This window comes from Aulonocara stuartgranti (genome assembly GCF_965226115.1).
Source record: "Aulonocara stuartgranti genome assembly, chromosome: 10".
In the NCBI taxonomy this organism is placed as follows: domain Eukaryota; kingdom Metazoa; phylum Chordata; class Actinopteri; order Cichliformes; family Cichlidae; genus Aulonocara; species Aulonocara stuartgranti.
The window spans coordinates 3,808,942-3,827,735 of record NC_138946.1 but is presented as its reverse complement, the minus strand read 5'-3'; the positions used below and the strand labels follow the sequence as shown (position 1 = coordinate 3,827,735).

Genomic DNA, 18,794 nt, shown 5'->3' with positions numbered 1-18,794 from the left:
TTTGCCGTGTCCATCTTGTCGCTGCCTGCAGGTGAAGCTATGGGGGAGGAGGGGGAGTTGTGTTCAGTGAAGGAGAGGCGAGGCCGAGTAACGTTGCGTAGAGACCAAAGTGGACGAAAGAGAGGCAAACTTGTGGCTCCACAAGTACAATTATAACGTAACATAGACTATATCGATATAAACGATATTGTCACATCTTATATCTCGTATGAAAATATATCGATATTTTTTAAAAACTCGATATATCGCCCAGCCCTAATATGTATGTATATATATGTGTGTCCAAAAAAACAAAACAAAACAGATGCCCACCTTAACATTTTCCAAAGCTCTTCCATGGGCCTGATGGGAGTCATTGCCAGGCTGATTCTGGCCCCCGGGCCTTATGTTTGACACCCCTCTCTTAAGTGTCTTAATAGATATGGTGATTTATTTTGTTTTAGAGATTACGGCCCGAATGGTAAAATATTCCAGTGTAATAGCAACTAATAACTGATAGTATAAAGCTGTACTGGGTATTTTAAACTGCCCATAGGTGTAAATGTGAGTGTGAATGGTTGTTTGTGTTTATGAGTTAGCCCTGTGACAGGCTGGCAGTGTCATTTCAGGGCATGAAATTTTCTCCAGGTGATGACAGTTCTGATACAGAACATTCATTTTCTTGTAAAATCCAAATAAATCTGAACTAAGCACAGTCATTTGTAATTATTCTGATCATTCAGCCTCATTCCTCTTCTGGCTTTAACTTTATTTTTGTTTGCATAAAGTCTGACACCGCCGTCACTGCACCGCGATAGCACAAACATGATAATAGCAAGTTAGAGGGAGAAGCTGGCTGAATAAAACTTTATTCAGACAAAGGATACAGTTTTTAATTTGAGTCCTCAGCAGATCAGCGCCACCCTTCATTAACCTGCCCCGACCTGTTCATTAATTCACCTTTCTGCTCTAATTGGCTGGCGGTGTGTGTAATGGGCGCTGTATTCTTGTGCTCTCCGTGTAGAATAGAAAAGGAGTGATTAACAAAAGTCACATTGGTAAGAGTGTCATGCATTCGCAGCTCAGTCTCTGTCAGCAGGGTGGCCCTGAGCCACATGTGGGGAATGAATAGTGTTTTCTCAAAAGATGAAAATCTAATTAAATTAAGGAGGAGGGTGTAGCCCTCGCACTGCATTACCAGAATGACAAGTAAGTGGCTGCAGAAACTTGGAGTCTCTCGCCTTCTTTGACCGAGAGGCCAAACGTGGCTGATTGTGTTGTAGACTTTACTGAAGTCTCCGTCGTTCCTGGAAAAGTAAAGTTGCCATTAAAGATGTATTTTTTATGACAGTGTGAAGAAACTTTCCATCTTTAAAACTACAGTATAGTTATTGGTACCACAGGTTTTGTGACAATGGCACAATGGATGTAATCATAGTTCAGTTCACTGCCACAGTGGATTTTAAAATGAAACTATCAAGACGAGACTCCCAGCTTTAATTCAAGAGGTTTAACAAAGTATCACTTTTTTTATATTTAGTCTGCCTTCGTTTGTTGTTTGTTTGTGAGTCTCCCAGTTTTGTCTTCAGGGATTGAAGAATAGTCTCTGTTGGGTTGAGATCAGGTGACTGAGTTGGCCATTGAAGAATATCCCATTATTTTGCCTCGAGAAACTCATAATCAGTTTGTGCTATAGGACCAATTTTGCAGACACTGGCTGAGTTTGAGCAGAGGGTATAGTCTTGTACACTGTACTGTTAACCCTGCTACTTCTATCAGCAATCGCACGATCAATAAACACTAATGACTCGGTTCTATTGAGAGTCAAATATTCCCAAACCATAACACTGCCTCCACCATGTTTGACAGACGATGTTGCGTTCTCCAGATCAGATGGTGTCATTCACTCGTTACCTTGTGTGTTTTCGCCTGTGTTCCTTGTCAATTTGTCTGTGTAACCTGGTGTAATCTCTGCCCAACATTCTCCGTGCCATTTCAGCTCTTCATCCTGTTTTTGTATGGTTTCAGGTTTGTTCTTTAGTTTTTCCGAGTGTAGGTTGTGTTTTAGTTCTGCCTTCGCTTTTGTTGTCTTCACCTTCTGCAACAAAGCTCACTTGCATAACATCCAGTGCCAGCATTTTGGGTCATTCCTCACAAGTAGGGATGGGTATCGTTTAGGTTTTATCTGATACCGGTGCCAAATCGGTACTTTTGAAACAGTGCTGGTGCTTAAACGGTGCTCAACCGGTGCTTAAAGAATGGAGGACACAAACTTTGTCTTAAAACCTCTCATGTTTAGCTGTTCTTTTTTTTGTAAAAAGATAACAATGTTAACCTTTTCTGCAGCTATGGGGCATATATGGTATCACTCTTGGCTGGAATCAGTGCTTGAACAATGGAAAAAAGACAAACGTTGTCCAAAAGCCTCTCATGTTTAACTGTTTTTGAATTTTTCTTTGGTCATTTTAACCTTTTTGGCCAGGGTGAAGGGAGTATCTGCCATCAAACAAGAAGACAGCCGCATGTATCCATTAGGGTGTTTGCTAGTTCACCTTACGTGCATTAATGTAATAATGTGGTTAGAGTACACAACGTAAATTAAGCACGAACAACATTAAGCTACTCACGCAGAGAAGAACGGCTGCTGCTGCTGCCATCATCATCCGTCATCATTTCTGCTACACTGGCAGGGCTAGGGGCCAGGACTCTCCTCGTCGGGTTCTTGGGGGATGTTGCTAACTCCGGGACCGATAACAGGCACCACACCCGCAGTAGGTACGGTGCATTTCTCGGCTTTAAAAAAAGCCCCGATATGCGTCGCCGGGTGTTTCATCAGATTCGCGGTGTTACCTCCTTTGCACAGTATCACCTTAAAGCACTTGTTGCAGGCTGCTGAGTTTGCATCTTTTGCTGTGAAGTACAGACAGAGTTTTGACCGCTTCGCCTTGGGCATTTTTAATCTGTAGCTCTGCTCTAAAAGAACGTACGTACCTGGGCCCGCCTACTATCCTTGGAAACGTAAAATGATTGGCTAGAATCTGAAATGTATCACATCTCAGGAAAAAAAAAGCACCGAAATAAAGCACCGAAATAAAGCACTGAAATGTGCGCTGCTTTTCGGTCTGGTTACTACCGTTTACCGGTACCCATCCCTACTCACAACACCACACGACTGCCGCCGCAGCCTTGACAGTATCAGATTGTTGATTTGTCCACTTCTAAAGTTTTTGGTATCTAGATGTACTTTAGTTTACTGCCTAATAATGAACTCCTCCACTTGCATCAACATCTCTTAGATGGACACGATGCAATACTTTTGCTAAATGCATTAAATGGTAAATGGCCTGTATTTATATAGGACCCCAAAGCGCTTTACATATCCAGTCATCCACCCATTCACACACACATTCACACACTGGTGATGGCAAGCTACATTGTAGCCACAGCCACCCTGGGGCGCACTGACAGAGGCGAGGCTGCCGGACACTGGCGCCACCGGGCCCTCTGACCACCACCAGTAGGCAACGGGTGAAGTGTCTTGCCCAAGGACACAACGACCGAGACTGTCCGAGCCGGGGCTCGAACCGGCAACCTTCCGATTACAAGGCGAACTCCTAACTCTTGAGCCACGATCGCCATTAAATTAATCAAACATGACAGAAGTTGTTCTCTTCTTTAATGCCTGCTTACCTGACACAAAGGGTTAAATCAATGTTTTGTTCCTTACTGGCTCTTGATTTTAATTGGTGTTGAGCTCCCACACATTGTCTACTTCAAGTAGTATGTTTTTTCCTTCAATTTGGCAAGGTTTTCTCAAAGCCCCGAGGAGAGCTTTGCAAAGGCCAAAGTGGTCTGAATATTCATGACCACACAAGTTGCACTGGCTATCTTGAAATCTGAAGTTACTACAGTGTAGTAGGTGAGTTTTGTGCCTAGAAAAGGTTACTCTCTATTCTTAGAGTCTTAGTGCATGCTGTTCATGATAGCAAAGTGAGAAACTAATTCCACTAATTAGGTTCAAATATAACACACAAGTCCACGTGGAAGGCTATGCAACCTGCACCCACGTTCACTAAGCATAACCAGCAAAATCCTGTGCATATACATGTGAGGAATTATGCAGCAGCAGAGTGTGGTGTGAGTGCTGGAGTGTTCCTTTATTCCTTTAAACGGAGCCAGCTGAGCTTATGCGCTTTATGTGTGTCACTTTAGGTTCTGTCACATATGCAAATATCCACACCGAGACTGTTGCAAACCATGTTCGCACTCAATGAGTCTTAGTTTGAAAGCTTTTTCATGACTTGCTGTTAAGTAAAAGCTGCTGATTCGTCCACATTTTTAAACCTCCATATGCTGCACATCTCCACTCCGCTGAGCTGCTAATTCCTTAAACAGTATTTTTATTCCCCGGTCTAAAAGGGAGCCATTAAAGGATCCAGTTCAGGTGTGTCACCACTGACACTGGATTTTGTGGCTGGAGAATATTTTTATAGCTTTTCAACCTCAATGCATCATCATGATCATCGTACGACAGAGTCCCAACACTTAGTGCTGCTGGTACACTTTAATGCACGACTCGCCTCTCGCTGCTCGAAACTCCATTTTTATTTTTATTTTAATTAAAAATGCGAGAGACAAAGGCGACTGTACAAGTGAATGTAGAACGCTGTGTAAATGTTTTTATGCACTACATGATCAGATTTGTTTCTTCATGCAACACCATCAAGCATGACTCTTGGACCAAAATTAATTCATCAAGCTCCCGCAGAGCCCTGATCTCGACATCAAGAAGTCAGACTGGGATCATGTAAAGAGACAGGAGGTGTTCAGAAAAGTAAAGCAACTTCTCCTCAAAAAATTGCTTTTTCTTCCCCTTTTCTCGTCATTCTTAGATTTCTTTTAGGGGATTAAAGTGCTGCAAAGTACAGCAGTTCTGCAGAGGGCGAGATTACCCATGATTCATATTTTGTTCATTTTGTGCACTATTTTTATTTTATATGTTTACATTAGTTTATATATGATGGTATTCATTTAATGTAATCTTTACCTCACATTGGAGACTGCATTCAGTGAAGCTAAAGCACAGTTTTATAGTGCAGGAAACCAAACAGCTGCTGTAAGTAAACAGACCACGGTAGCTAATGCATGCTAACCTAGCATAACCGCTGCTGGTCCAGGAGATCTGTTCATGTCAGAAGCTCGTTCATAATCCACTGAAGCTTCCGTATAGCAAATCACTGGGATTGTTCACTGGGTTTCCTCTGCCTTGAACTATAAAAAGCTTTGATATGATTGTTGTGAACTTGCACTGTTGTAGGGGAATGGTTGGGTTCAGTCGTGCCCAAAGTATCTTTCACGGCATGGAATATCATGTGAAAGCATGAAATGCATATTAATTAAATGACTTTGGTTCTGTTATTCGTATGCTCTTTCATGAAAGTAGTTCTTTCTCACTTCTTAGTCCGGTTCTAGGTCGGAGCGTGTCTGGTATTCTTCTGCTCATGTTTTGGTATAAAACATCTTCCCATGAGAGAAAGTCAACGGTCATTTATGTAAGATGCATACTCTGACCCATGACTGTGACCTTTATATTGTTGGTGCTCTCTAACTGTCTTTACAATTATGATGAAAGTAAAGGAGGAAGTGAGGCGAGCTTTATTCAGCCACAAAGTTCGTGAGACCATGAGTGAGGTTGGGGAGGACAGATGGGATAAGAAAAGATCAGGGTGTTCGTTTCCAGTTAAAACAAACCATATGTATCATTGGCATGTTGTTATTGTATTTTAATGCAATTTTTGATATTTTCATGAATCTTAAGAAGGCTAACCTAACATGGATGAAAGTATCTGCTTTGTTTTACTAATTCAGACAGACCAAATTACAGACTTCCTGTGTTTTGGAAGAAAAACAACAAAATGTAAATATATGATTCATTTCCCTCCACCATTTATCAAACCCTGATTTGTTTGAGGCAAGCAATTAGTGACTACTCAGTTTTTCAATCTAAGCATTGGTTTTAATTTTTCTTTTTTTGTTTGGTCTAATATTAAAAGATATTTCTGATTGGGTGATGGTGAGTTTTAATCACATTTGCTGTGTTGTGTTTGCTTGATGCCACAATATCAGCTGTCAAAACACAGCAATCCATCATAAACACTGATTCAGCTTTTGAAGAAAATCAGTGACTTATGACCCTTTTTTCAACCCCACTGCAGTGTGCAAAAAAACCTTCCGGCTCTGTTATTTTCAGATACACGATAACCTGACAGACAGGTGCAATCTATTATAAGGTTATTATAAGTTTTTTTCTTGCAACAAAGGAAAGTTTAACTGCTGACACTTTTAAAAACAGAGGAACAGAAGCAGAGCTGGCGAAGGACTTAGTTTGTTTACTAATGTTTTCGTCTATACGGAAGCATCAAGAGAAGCCACAGCAGGTGATGAATCGCTATATCGCTTTTTTAATATTCTGTTGCCACCTGCTACGTTGCTAAAAGACTAAACCGCGGGGATTTAACATGAAATCGCCAAAGTTCACTTAAGCTGAAATGAGGGCTCGGAGAGTCGAAACGACCTCCAGAGTTCTGTGAAGCTTCATTTGTGAAGGATTTCTGAGGAATTCTGCTGATCCGGTCCCTCGGTTCTTCCCGGTTGTGCTTCTTCTCTCTGTACTGAAAGCGATGACTGTGGGAGATCTGTGCACTGATCCCACATCAGCACTCCCTAATTGGAGAAACAATAATATAGGTCTGGGATGAGATGATCAGCTTAGAGGCAGCCCATCCTTCACCTGCTGACCGTATCTTTCTACCTCCTCATCCCAGGTGATTAGAGAAATCCCCCAGACCCTGTCAGAAACTCCGAATCAGCACACTTATACACTGAGGTGAGTGCGTGATTCAATTTCTGCATGTGTGTTGTTTTATGTGTGTGTTTGTTCTTATCCTGCATGCTTGTGTGAGTGTATCTGTACAACGTCACAGCGGTGCTGGAAGAGAGACTTCTCTGCTAAACATGAAGTAGAATTTCCTTACATGCCAAAGCACTGCCAGCACTCTTATGTCTGGATCTTTCTTCTGAAATGGATGATGTGTATTTGGTGCTTGAGCAGTGCTGAGTCCCGGGGGTGGTGTATGTGACAACAGTCGGTGTGTTCATGATGGCAATACTTCAGTATGTTAGTCACTGTAGCTCTAGTGATGGGTACCACAGAGACTGTATATAAATGATGGACATGCAGAGCGTGACAAGCTGAGTATTTGAGTGCTTGATGTTTTAAAACTGGATTTTTTGTTTCTCAAGTCTTGCAAAGTCAAATTTATCATGTGGAATGTGGTCGAGTTGGAAGACGATTAGGAGGAAACACCCTGAGTTTAGTTTGTTATGCTTCAGTGAAAGTTGCACAGAGATGCTGTCATGCTCACACTTCCCACAGTGGGACCACACTTGGCTTGAGAACCTTTCAACTTTAATCTGAGCAGTTAGAAGAAAAGTAAATGGACTGCATTTGCAGTGATTAAAAACTGGTGTCATTCTGGACATTTAAAGGCCGTTACGCACCGAACACGAAATTATCCAGAATTTACCAGATCTGAACTTGCTGTGTAATATAAACACACACAGAGCGTGTAGCGTTTTTGTGAAAAAAATGAAGTCGACATGAAGCGACGATGAGCTGATCCTGATGTTCCTGAACAAGAAAAGGAAGAAACGGGAATCCTGAGTTTATCCAAAGTGGCAGCAGCATAGCTGGATCCAGGAGTTCAGTGCAGGTCAGTCACAACTACTTTTGTACATATTTGACGATGTCAGAGTTTGAGCTCACGTGAGTGCAGTTGGAACCACGTCTGAGGAGGCAGACGAATACTTTCAGCGAGTCGTCTAGTTGTGTGTCTGAGCTCAAATAGGATTATTTCACTATTTCCATCTCAATGAGATTTCAGTGCTGGTGCACAATTTGAGTTACGAGCACACGTGCTGCTAAATGCAGCGGTCTGATTGGTCACATCTGTTTATTAGAATTTAAAAATCAAGCTTGCTTTGAAAAACTAAATGCTGCAAATTTGTCCAGTGAAATGGGCGAGTGGCTGCATTAAGAACCGTTGAGTCAGAAAAATGTTTTAATGCACAAAATATTTGGACATATTTAAGTGTCTGGTGGAAGTCCATCGTTGCTTTTGCTGTTTGAGTCAATACACTGATCTCATCTTATTACCAAGATGGGGTAAGAAGTTGGGTTATTTTCTCAGACTCCTGCTGGTCATCATGAGGCCTGCAGGTTAAAGACACGTTTTCTCCACAGACACTTTCAGTGTCACTTCAGTGTTTATTCCTGCTGTTTTAGTTTTACTCTGGAACCGAAATCATCTCAAATGTTTTCAATCTGATTAAAAAGAAGTTTGTTAAAAATATTCGGTGAGTTTGATCGAAGCTGAATGCCTTGATAGTGACTGCACTCTGTAAAAGTGCTCCCCAGGTGGAGTTTATTTATTATGGCAGTCAGAAAAGTGCCTCATGTGCATGTAATAGCTCAACACAGATATCTTCCATATTTGCTGTTGCCGCTCTATAATCAGAGCTTTGCATGGCCATTATGAGTCATCTCTCCCAGAGATATCACCAGTCTGTGGCCTCTCACAGCTGCTAACAGGTTCAGTGCTCTGGTATAACATCATTTAGTGTCCATAGATCTTCCAGCTTTTCTTAAAGAGCAATGTTAGCAGTCCTGATGACCTCCCTAACATGAGCACATGACTTCTACAGGTCTGCCAGATCATCTGAGTTTCTTTCTGTTTGTCACTGATTAGAACGACGATAGCTGCTCACTGAACCTACTAGAATGTACAACAAGAGGTTATCAGGAGTCATAACAACTGATAAGGGCCATTCAGAGTGAATGAGTGTGAATACCCGGGATTAGATTATTAGAGATAAGTTTCCAAAATGTACTATGGCAGTGTGCAGTAATGAAGTGCAATACTAAAGCAAAGCACTCAATTTCTTTCCAGCACTGATGATTCAGTGTTTCTTAGCTAAGTGGAGCGGAAAAGCACAGGTGCCTCTCCTGAATTCTGGCCTACGCAGCATCTGCTTTGGGCTGAGATGGGCGCCAGACGCTGCTTACTGTTGATTCTGCTGTGCTGGTGTAAATGAATAGAAAAGCCAGAAGCAGTCGGCTATACTCTGGTGGCGCATTTTGTCATATTGCCAGAACCGTTTGACTGATTTCACACGTGTTTCCTAAAGCGAGAAAACACAAAATGGTTTTATGAAATCAAACGGAAGCAAACAGAGAGGCTACCCGGGAACGACAACAAACTGCCAGGCATGTCAACTGCACCGTGTGAGGATTTAGAGCAGCATCTAAGTGTGATTCTGAGGGCACAGGTCAGGTTTGGGATCAGCACCTGGCTCCAGATTCATCTGAGGAATAGGTCTTATTTGTTTTGTGATATGAGGTGACACTGGAGAGCCCAAAGGTTCATCTGGGAGAAGAAGTTGACGTGAATGAAGAGGGGAAGAGGAGCCGTTAGCACTGTCAAGAGCAGTAAATGAACAGGCTCACTTTGATATTTTTATATAACTTTTTAACTTGAGTATATATCTACACATTTTCCTTTATTAGGGTCTTGTCTAAACTTGTCTAACATGTAGGTACCAACCACAGTTACACTGAGTCAGTGGACTGGACCTCTTGGCTATCTTTGTAGAATCGGCACTTTTAAAATACAAATACAGCACAGATGATACAGCCTGCTTTCCATGTAACTGTGCAGCCCGTTCCAGAAAACTGTGCTATAGTTTTAGTTTAAATTCCAGTATTTTCTTGTCACTTAACTGGTAGCTGTGTCTATGCATTGCAGCAAGTCAACAGAGTGTGATAATGTTAGCTGATCATGGTCATGTTTGGATTTATAAAGAAATACACAACCAAATACAAAATCTATAAATCTTTAAAAAATATATGATGTGGCTATGTCTATCTTTTATATACAGTCTGTGATATATAGCACATGGACACCTGGGTAAAACAGCTGTGGCTCCGTATTTCTGCCGCCTCAGTTGCTTCAGTGCCAAACAGGAAACAACAGTATTGACTTTCGCTGTGTCCCGAAATCTAGGCCGCATCCTTCGGAGGCTGCATTTGAAGGCCGATTACGTCACAGCCAGACGGTGAAGGCTGTCCCAATTCAAGGGCTGCTCCAAATGCGGCGGACAAATGCGTCCTTCATTTCCCCAAATTTGAAGGATGGGTCGGGTGTATCCTTCGTGGCCCAGCATATCCCAGAATTCATAGCTAGGCCCAGCCAATTCTAGTTTCCAACAATGGCGGCAGCTACTTAGTTTGAATATCACTCTTATTACTCTTTCTGGGTCACAAAATAAACTTTTAAGATATTTTCAGGAGAGAATGTAGCTGTGCAAACTTCAAATATCTACTCGGTTTATCAAGACATCGCATATTTGTAAAAGTGCTCCGACGTTTTCGGTGACATCTGTTACCCACCCGCACGATAGCTAACTGGGGGTTAGCTCACTAGAGCCGGCAAGAACAGTGAACTCCCGGCACATCGTTTTCAACGCCCCCGCGGTCTTTCACTACTCAGGTTAAACATGATATGATTTTTTTCAGTGTTTTATTTGTTCCTGAGTAAATCAGTTTAGCTGAGATTAGAGTTATAGTTTTCACACAGCTGAATAATCGTCAAACAGAAAACTGATGACACAGAAGTGTGAGATGTTTGAGACAGCTGGTGATGCACATCTGAAGGCTAGACCGTCCCATTTCACAAGCCTCGCACTTCCGGCCTTCTCAGTCTTCGAAGGACCCGGCCCACGTAGACCACGAAGGCCGGGTTCTTCGAAGGATACGGCCTAGGTTTTGGAACACAGCTACTGTCACAGTAAAGCTTTGTTTCTTGTTTCCTGCTGCTTTATTCAAACTTTGATGTCAAAAGAATGTATTGGTAGTTAAAATAGATAGTTCACGAATACTCTTGGTCTCTATGATGACGCCATGGAAGCCACATGTTGCCGTTTATATTTGCTCCATGTGTGAGATGCAGGACACAGCAGCGATTGCCGCCCTTCGGTTTATTTTTCACGAAACTCGGAAACGCGAGTCTCCCCAAAGATGTAAATATTGACAAGACGTTAAGATTTAATATTCAGCCTGCACGTCTGCGCCTTTATGTTTGTGCGCGAGTGTGCACATGCCCTGGAGCACACATGTTTTTGTCTCAGTTTTGCTTTGTGACTGAGCACTTTTAATGTTTCCAGCAAGGATCTGCTCCATATTTCATCAGTTTACATGCACTGCAGAAGCATCCTGACAGTGAATATGCATTTTTTTCTAACACACTGGGATTACGTGCCTGACTTGTGGCTCTAAAAATTTTAAAAAAGCCCACAAAGGGATGCAAAACTATTGCCTGTGGTAGTGTTTGGTGTTGGTGAAAGCATGCTAATGATTCAGCAGTGGGATGACGTAAACAAGGGCTGGATGATGATCTGTGCAAAGAAAACTCCACAAAGTAAGACAACAGATCTGTCTGGGGAAGGTGAAGGAAACAGGAGAGCAGAGAGAACGGTTTGATGTGAATTTGGCAAAAGAAAAGAGGAAAAACATTTTTAGACGAGCCACTGGCTGACAGATTGCTTGTTGAGGTCACTGATTACCAGATCTTGCATTAGGAAACACTTTGGTGCTGCAACTGGTGCTTCAAAGCGAAGCTGCCAACAATCTTGTGCATGAGTTACAGCCTGATGCCTCAAATGGATGATTTTTATCCCCTCACTACAAGTAAACAAGCTTGGTGGATTGTTTTTTTTCTTTTGTGACAATCCTTCAGTTTCCAAAAGCTCTTGAAAGACCAGAATATGTTGCAGGGAGAGTGAAATCTTTAGGTCTGTGGCTTCTGTCAGCAATTTTCCATCATCATCAAATTGAAACAAGCGCAGATCTTTTTTGATTTAAGGTAAGATTTGTAACCGTTATCAGAAATCTCGGCCTGTCTGTGGTAGGATACCCTACAGGTAAAAATCAAAAGCTTTAACTGATGTGAATTCGGTCGATTAGATAGTTGGCGCTGCTCTAATTTATTTATTTTTTAAAATCACCTGAACATCCTTTTCATCCCCTCGTACTAGAGCTGGATCTCCTTCATCAGGATTTTTATAAAGTTGTAAGTGTGTGGACAGTCAGTGAAGCCACTAGATGACTCTCCCACAGGCACCACAGTTCAGTTCATTTCATCTAAATATTCTCTTCAGTCACCTCCATACACTACAAACCCAGTGTGAAGCACCACGAGATGAATGTTGAGGGGGAAAATGATAAGCGTGCTCCTAGTTTTGCTCCTCGCCTGACATCACTGGGGTTGGAAACTGTACTTCAGTACGATTTCAGAAAGTATGTATGAAAACCCACCTGAATAAGTGATCATCAAGTGTGAGCACCTCTGTGAAAGAAGGAGTATTTTGCATTTTGCTGGTCTGGAGCATTCAGGTGTGTGGTTTAATACACTGCCACAAATAGTAGACATCACTGCCAAATCACCCCAAGGAGGAACTGCAAAAAACCCAAGAGATGCATTTCAGTTAGCGTGTTGAAGGCTAAAGTTCGTGACAGTGTGGAGGATGATTTGGGTTTGTTTTGCAGAGGCGGGGCCTGTGCAGTCATCGACTTGACCAAAGTATAATCGAGTCAAAAAATGACACCATCAGTTTGATTCATATAACGAGACAATAATCTGAAGCACAGCAGCAAATCGTGAACAGGAACCTGAAGAGATAACAATGAATGTGCACAGATTTCTTTGACTTTGCTTTTTACTCGATTCTATTAAAGTCATTGAATTGTTTCCTGTCTATCTGAAATAAAAATGAAACTGTTATACAGTGTGATCGGTATCTTTGTGTGAACACTAATTCTGCTAAATCCAACAACTTCTGCCAGCAAAAACCTTCTCTGCCTCAGGTAAGAGCTTCAGGACATTTACATGTAACCAAGAATCCATTTAAGCAACTCATTTAAATTGAGATGAGACATGAGTCCTGCAGCTTTTCCATAAAGTGCACGTAACGCTGGGGGAAAGTGGCCGAATGCTCAGAGTTAAGAAGCAGCAAAACGGTTTCTATATATTTAAATCAAACACTTTTAATAAGTTTACTTTGCAGACTGTCATTCTAAAGGTTGTGGTTTCCAAGCTCATGATGTTTCTTCGATAATATAATTGGAGTAATCTTCTCTGCCTTGATAATGTTCTCTCAGTGCAACAAAAGACATACGACTGTTTGGAGCTTGTCGTCGCTTGTAAATTATTAGTTAATTGAATGCCCCTTTCATCAAACGGGTATTGTTGTTTCTTTGATGAAACCAGCTCATAGTGAAATCACAGCTGAATGACAAACACTTCATTTTAATGTATCCGAGCTTCAGGAATAAGCGCTGCATTTTCTGAGAACAATGAAACTGAATCTGAGGCGTTGGTTCATTCGTGTTCTCTTTAAATGAGGGTCACAGTCCAAACACAAAGGATCCATTTTGTTCCATTTATTCTTCTTATGTTTAGAAATATTTAATTTTAACTGAAATATTGTCCTAACACTCTCCAGTTCCCTTCAAAGTAGCAAACGGTGAAGAGAATAGACAAAAAACATGAATCCAACCAACAGAACAAATAGATAAATATCAGCAACATAAAAAAAGAAAAACTTATACAGACTCTGGCTCTGCAAATATATTATTATCATTATCCTAATAGTTAAAGCAGTTATCTGCAAACTGCAATAATAAATAAGGAGTTCAATTGGACAATTATGAATGAATGAAGTGCTATTTATTATGATATGTAAAGATTCTGAGACCTCGCTCATACAGGCCTAAAAGATGAAGGTAGTAGCTGGACGATGCATCGATAGCAAAGTCGAACCACACCCAAAACCTTGTGATTGCTGTGATTGCTGCGGCCGTCTGCAGACATTCACTAACTAGCGACTGAGAGGGAGTGAAACATGAAATTACACAAACCAAAACCAGAAACTTTCCCCCTTCAAAGTAAAAGCCTGGGCGTGAACCCAGCCTCAGGCTCTGTTTCCAGTTTGGGTCTCGTTTTTCTTTATTCACAGTTTTGCTTCTGCTTAGTGAGAGGTTTGTGAGGCAAGTTGGCATCTGCCATGAAAACAAAGGGTGACCGGTGCAATCTGTTAGCACCCGAAACGCAAAATCGCAAAAGGTTTTACCTCTTTGCAACCAGTTTCACAGGGTGACTGCCACTCACCAACCAGTGGTTACTGGTCACTGAGCGGTCTACAGCCCTGTGTGACCGGGGCTGGCTGTGAGCACAGACACCACAGAAACCCCGCCCACCTGCTCTTCAAATCAGAATCAAGTTGCTTTAAAGGCAGGTACTCTGAAAAGGAGAGGAGCTTAAATGACTTCTTTAAAAGGGTTATTTTGATTTTGAATCATGCAAAAGTACAGCAGTGGCTCGGAGTAAGCAAAGCAGTACAACATATAAAGTATACAAAATATTTTCTACTGTGACATAGCATGAGGTAAAAACAGTCTTCTGGTCAGAAACATTCAGTCTTCCCAAAGGAGCCAAAGGGGGGAAACAAACCTTGTGCTTAACTACATAACAGAATAAAGAGATACGCTTGGACATAAAAGCGCTCACATAGACTGCCGGGCCACCTGTTGCATAGAAACACAATCATTAGATTTTCTAAATTGAAGAGAAACTCGTGGAGAACTGTGATAGTTTAGCTTCATGAAATCCCAATTTAGTTTTTGACAGAACCATGTGCCACACAGATTGGATTATGATTTTATTGCAGATTCTACAAGAAGCAACAAGGATGAGAGTCGGAGGAGGGAGGAAGATGAAAAATAGGATGCGGAAGAGGGAGGAGAACGGATAAAACACTATCTGCAAGAGGAAGAGGAGGATGGATAGATGGATGGATGCATACAAGAAAAAGAAAGATTAAAATTTGTAGAGACGGAGAAACAGAGACGGGCAGCCGTAGGAGGATAAAGTGGAGAGGGGCATATGATGGCCTGGCAGGTCTCCAAAGGCTCCCGGCAGCAATCCAGCTGCTTCTGAAGGCCACTTCGAAAAGCCCGTTAGCACTGCCAGAAGTACAGAGAGGAAAACAGAGAGCCTGAGAACCAGAGGGAGAACAGGGGAGAGGGGAAAATGAAATATTATGGGTGAGGCAGGAGAAAAAAATGGATGCTGAGCTGGGATGCAGGGAAGTTCTGTTTCGAAGACAAAAGCAGGGATGGAGAAATTCTCACTGCTTTAACGACTGGTTAAAAACAATGAAACCAAAACGTTGATCCCAGCGGAGACGTGCACAGCTCGTGTGGCCTGACACGGTAAAACATTTGAGCTCGATAAGAAGGGACTGCGATGGTTTGCAGTTGATCATCACTTCCTAAGTGACGCATGACGAAAACAAATCTAACAATGTTTTAGAGAAGAAACTCATCTTCAGCAGAAGTAACCTGTGCTGGAGCTTCAAGGTGGCAAATTCCCCAGGGAGTGAATCTCACAATAAATATGAAGTAATAATATTTCAGCAGTATTCTGAGGATTTAGTGTTGTCAGAGTTTTATTTTAGGCTTTTTAAGAGCACGTTCATGTTGAGGGTCGCTGTCCATGGTCCTGAAAAAGCAGAGCTGAGACCTCGTACACAAGGACATTTTTGTGTTCACCATAATCTATGAATATTAAGAAAATATTAAGAAAACATAAATGTGTGGACGAAGCTGAGGCAGATTTTATAGTTTAGTCGGCGGCTGCAGCGACTATGCATTTCAAAGAGCCGTCACATCTGGGTGCATGATGGTCGATAAAGTTAAACTTTTTTTTTTTTTAATCAGCCGTCTGAAGATTGTAAAATATTTAAACAGATTTCCCACAAAATAAGAAGATTATCAGATTATCAGAGTCTCGACACAAGAAGAAGACAAGCGTGTTTCAGCTTTGCTTTTACAGCGACTGGATTCTCCAGTAATAATGAATGTTTTGGGATTGTTTGTTGTTGGGATGTTTTGTTTCCAGTCTGTGGACTGTTTTCTGAATTTTACTCCAGATGCATTCTTCCATCTTCCCTAATCGTCCAAAAGCTCAGATATCTGTTGAGAGACTGTCGCTGTCCGTGGTGCTGAAACCCAAGTCTCCACACCAGGGTTTTTAAAGTTACATTTTACTGTGTTCTGCATATTCAATAATAAAGGAGAGCACACAGCTAAAATAAACAAATATATAAAACAAGGCATAATACCTGAAAAAAGGTGTTAATAGTATGGAATTATTATTATTAGAATTATTAAGTATAGCTCAATGACAAATGTTACAGGATGCATTCACACAAGCCTTTGTGTAAAAGTTTTGAGGAGTGATTAACAAGTAGATACTGAGAACTTATCCGTAATGAGTTCCGCTGCTGCAGCTTCACAGAAAACATCTCTTTGTAATGAGGTGGGCCGTGGGAGGGTCTGACCCAACGAACGCAGGCAGCTCCATACGGTGTGAGTAAATCTATAAAGTAGACATAAAGCCACGAGAGCTTAAAAAGTGATTAATAAAAATTTTAAAATCAATTTGAATTCAGCGAGGCTGTGAGTGATGCAGACCTTTCTACCATTTACAGAAGAAGGTATTTGGTGTGTTTGCTTACTTTAGTTCAGCTTTGTTGTCTGAAAGCAAAAGATCCATAAAAAAGGCATTTCAGCCAGTTGAGACTCGGGACAGTGGTTCAGTTAGAGATAAAATGAAGAATCAGAGTCAGAAAAACAGAGATGGCCGGGTGGAATGCGCCTTTGATTGATTTTACCACCATCAGTGTAGTTTCTTGTGATTCTGATGTTGTTAATCTGTGTGTGTGACCTTTGTGCTCAGGTCTGGGATTCATAAATATTTTTCTTTCCTGATTTCGTTCTCTGCAAACAAATTTGGAACCAAGGTTTCATGCTGAAAGATGTACGAGAAGAGTTATTAACAGGTTAACAGTGAGTTTCTGCCTCAAGTTCTCGCAGGGTCTTGGAACATGACGCAGGAACGAGCTGCCATGAAAGGAAGATTCCCACCTGCACCTTTAGCCACATGCGGTGGGTGGAGACCAAAATAATAAGATTGCCGATGCAAGCAGTGGAAATGAGCTGATCGTTGATGAGGAGCTTAGCTGAGCGCAGCTAAGCTCTTTCTACATTGAAAGCAACCAGCTCAATCATCTGACTCAGATGCCTCCTAGGTGAGATGTGACTGCTGTCAGACCCAAACATGTCTGAAATACAATGTCTCTCGATGGGCTTAGCAACACCTCAGTTTCCCCCAATCAGAGCTGGGAGACGTGATCCAGGGTGAGGGAGACTGCTGCCCCCGGCAACCTGAAAAATTGATGGATGAAAATTGCATTATTATTATTTTTAAACGGCTTTAAGAGAACAGAAAATAATTAAAATAGCTCATTTGCTAATTTACTGGCTAACTGGTGTCGGCTGATGTCCTTTGATTTGATCCTTGCTGAAAGTCATCACTTTCACCCTGTTTTATTGTAATATCTCAGTGATCTGTCTTCACCTTGTAGTGACAGATCAGGTGATCCTTATCCTTATACTTATACTGCCTCTTCATTATAACTTTGGTTAATTGTCTTAATAACCACTTAATGGTTCAAGGTGTGCTGCACAAACAAACCCTTCATATTCATGAAGCGGGAATGTTGTTAAAAATAGCCAGTGGTCTTTGCCTGCTCGTGTCTGTCCTGACTACAGGACCAACAAAGCAGTGGAAGTAAAAGCCTGTTGGCATTTTAAAACGTTCCCTGTCACTTCCCACAGAATAATGGCTGCAAGTAGTATCCTCCCATGAGGCCTTATGATAATAGGCCCATATGTGCCAGCCACGGTGACGGTAATTAATTGCTACACAAAACTTGCGAGGTCGCTCCGTGGAGTACAGTGACCTCCAGACATGAGTGCAATGACACAGTGGGCTTTTTACAGAGCGCTGTGGGAAGACTGGGGAGGGGCTGAGGAGTGGGATGAGTGGGGGTGGAAGGGGAGGGCAGATTAGTTAGCAATTTGACCTTTCCCACGAGGCACCGGCTCATCACCTCCTTCCTTTTGTTACAAGATTAGAGAATGTAAATGCAGTGGGAGCCCAGCTTGGGAATTCACTGTACTCTGTCACATTCTCTCTCTGGGTGTGTCTGAGAGTGAGGGTGAAGGGCAAAGGCGCAAAGCAAATCAGTTTTGAATGGGAGGGAAAGCAAGAGAAAGTGGGAGTGAAGTGGCGGTGAAAAGATGGCAAAGAGATCAGAGAAAGCAAGCAGGAAGGATGTCATGTAAAGCGGGGAGTGACTAGAGAAGGCTTGTTGATGGATGGATGAAAAAGAGGAAAAGGTGAGCGTCAGGCAGCGATCGGCAAGATACAGGGGAAGTGGTGGCACGATGGAGTGATGAGAAAAAAGGTAACAAGCGCACAAATAGAAGCCGGTGGGGATGTTGTGACTCAACAAAAAAGACACGAATGAACCGGCTTCAGGCTTAAAAGATAAATGAAGAAATAATTGACCACGTTGCATTAGGGAGTCGTTTTATCTCCACGTTTCCAGTTTCGGGGCACTCGATGATCCTGAAGCATCATCAAATAAACTGCTCGCTCACCAAAAAAAAAAAAGTTGAGCCAGCATCTGCATCATTATTTCAATCCTGCTTGGCTGCATTTTTAAAATGAAAGAAGAAGACGTGTCTAAACCATTTTGAGAGCCCTGAAACCAGCAGCTGTTTGTTGGAGTCT

The 18,794-nt window shown here is 41.9% G+C and overlaps 1 protein-coding gene across 1 annotated transcript in view; it reads left to right on the top strand.

The window, feature by feature from the left end:
* sgcd (sarcoglycan, delta (dystrophin-associated glycoprotein)) overlaps positions 1-18,794 on the top strand; it is a 350,931-nt gene that overhangs the window by 76,632 nt on the left and 255,505 nt on the right. The window contains exon 2 of the mRNA XM_082549730.1: positions 6,804-6,865. The gene's annotated coding sequence lies outside the window, so the exon portion shown is untranslated. The remainder of the gene's footprint in view (positions 1-6,803; positions 6,866-18,794) is intronic.